The following is a 2,193-nucleotide window of genomic DNA, read 5'->3' as shown; positions in this document are numbered from 1 at the left end:
GGCCCTTGCTCTAGTGACTCAGTGACTGAAGTTTTCAACTATCTTAGAAGACCCGAAGAAGGAAGCTGCAGCAGAAGCAGCAGCCTTGGGATTTCAACCAGCTTCGTGACGGGGACTGCAGGCTTCACTTCCCAGGTCCCTCACCGGGCTTCCAACCTAGAGCCCCTGAGCGGCTCACTCCCCTACCCCGCTTTCCCGAGCGCCTCGCCCCACACCCCCGCCGGGCCGCAGCGCTCTCCCGGTGGCCGCCGCAGGGTCTCCTCGGGGCTCGAGAGTTGGAGGAGATCGTACCGAAAACGCCCGCGCGACAGCTTTCTGTACTCAAAGTGCGGTAAAACAGTCTTGGCATTTGTGATTTGAAGAACCCTAAAAAGTAATGATCCTTGGATTTTTAAAAAATATATTGCGACAAAAAAAAAAAAAATCCGAGCCAGGCAGGAGTCGAACCTACAATCTTCTGATCCGTAGTCAGACGCGTTATCCATTGCGCCACTGGCCCTGCACACGGAGAGAAACTGAGGGGATGTACAGATTACAGAGTGGTAAGGCTACACGCGCTCGTCATCTTCAGTGTAGGGTAGTAAAGGAAAAGTAAAGGAACGTGACGTCGGATTCTCTGAGCCTCGGCACCACCAGCCCCGGACACAGGAAAAGGTGGGCGGGGGGCGCTCCTTCCCCGGGGGTCCGGATGCCAGGAGTCGTAGCCGGGTGGTCTTTCTGCGCACGCGTGAAGTAACACAAGGGCTTTTGCTCCCTTCCCCTCCCTGTTTCCCAGCTACGCATGCTCCGTTCAACTTCTAACCCGCCGCTGTACTTGCTCGGGCTCCTGAGTTTGAATCTCAAGGGGCACCAGCGGTTTTCTCGTCCCTTCGATAGCTCAGCTGGTAGAGCGGAGGACTGTAGCTGACTTCCTGGTAAGAGACATCCTTAGGTCGCTGGTTCGATTCCGGCTCGAAGGAGACACTGTTTTTTTGTTTTTTTAATACCAACTTTGTAGGATTTACGGCCTGTTGCACGGGTCCCCTTCCCTAATACACATAACATTCCAACGAACAGTTGGCAATGCTTGCACTTTCGCTCCAGTTTTGGCCTACGGCAGTATCCCCCGTGTGAAATCTTTGGTGAATCCCCGCCATGTGCGCTCCTAGGAACAAAGGCCGGAGTCTGCGCTCCGCGGGGCGGGGGCCGGCTCCCGGACTTCGGTCTCTAAATCGTCTCCGGCGTTCGCGAGTCCCCTGAGCGCACAGAGGCACGTCCCGGGCCCGAAGCGGGCCCTTCTCCTCAGCGCTCTGTGGAGGGCGGGCAACGCGAGCGCTCGTTGCAGCTGCCGTGAGGAGACAGACGGGGCTTTCGCTAGAAGCGTATCTTATGGTCAACCGACCTGGGAAGCACGAAAGAATCGCGGTAGAAAGCGCAAAAAGCTTAGAAAGCAAACATTAGGAAGGAAAGTCGACGCTGCGCTACCCCGCTCCCTTCGATAGCTCAGCTGGTAGAGCGGAGGACTGTAGGCGCTGTGCCCGTGGCCATCCTTAGGTCGCTGGTTCGATTCCGGCTCGAAGGAGAGACGTTCCCATTTTTGTTACTTTGCCTTTATCTGTAGGGCAAGATCAAGAACACAATCAAGAAAAATATAGTTTCTGTTTCTAAATGCTCTGACCTCTCTCTAGAGGAAGAGATAAGCGGCCGTGCCCAGCGGTGGGGGATTAGCTCAAATGGTAGAGCGCTCGCTTAGCATGCGAGAGGTAGCGGGATCGATGCCCGCATCCTCCAGCTTTTTTTCCTCTTCTGGTAGTTTTTTTCTTTGGATTCTCATTCAACTGGAGGTAGACCTGAAATAAAGTCAGCCATCGGGCAAGCGAGAGACGGGATGAGCTTGAGGTTGCCGCTCCCTAAAACTTTCCAGACGGAGGGATAATGGGTGCTGACAGAGTTTAGTCTCACAACTTAAAAATCTTAGACCCGTTTACTTTGGGAAGCTCACGAAATTGCTTTTTCTGTGAAAAAATGGCTACGGGTTGCAGTTACCTCTGTTGCCAGTCTCTTTGTGATTTGTGATTGATCGCTGCACTTCCAGAGACCCATCTGACCATATTGAGGGGGAACTGACAGAAAAAAACACCACCCAAACCCACAGAACTTGGAAAAGGACGCTAGCTAGCTACCCTAAACTTCTGTTGAGCCGAGGAAGCGAGA

At 53.7% G+C, this 2,193-nt stretch overlaps 4 non-coding genes across 4 annotated transcripts; 3 read left to right on the top strand and 1 right to left on the bottom strand.

Annotated features, from left to right (window-relative positions):
* Positions 1-426: 426 nt before the first annotated feature.
* TRNAR-ACG lies at positions 427-499 on the bottom strand. The gene has a single exon. It is a non-coding gene; the product is annotated as a tRNA-Arg (tRNA).
* Positions 500-866: 367 nt separating this feature from the next.
* TRNAY-GUA lies at positions 867-959 on the top strand. The gene is made up of 2 exons: positions 867-903; positions 924-959. It is a non-coding gene; the product is annotated as a tRNA-Tyr (tRNA).
* A 512-nt stretch (positions 960-1,471) lies between these two features.
* TRNAY-GUA lies at positions 1,472-1,561 on the top strand. Its single transcript is given in 2 exon segments — positions 1,472-1,508; positions 1,526-1,561. It is a non-coding gene; the product is annotated as a tRNA-Tyr (tRNA).
* Positions 1,562-1,697: 136 nt separating this feature from the next.
* On the top strand, positions 1,698-1,770 carry TRNAA-AGC. Its single transcript has one exon. It is a non-coding gene; the product is annotated as a tRNA-Ala (tRNA).
* Positions 1,771-2,193: the final 423 nt, after the last annotated feature.

This window comes from Neovison vison, chromosome 4, assembly GCF_020171115.1.
Source record: "Neovison vison isolate M4711 chromosome 4, ASM_NN_V1, whole genome shotgun sequence".
NCBI classification, from domain to species: domain Eukaryota; kingdom Metazoa; phylum Chordata; class Mammalia; order Carnivora; family Mustelidae; genus Neogale; species Neogale vison.
Note: the sequence above shows the minus strand (reverse complement) of the source record. Positions and strands in the feature narration are given on the sequence as shown.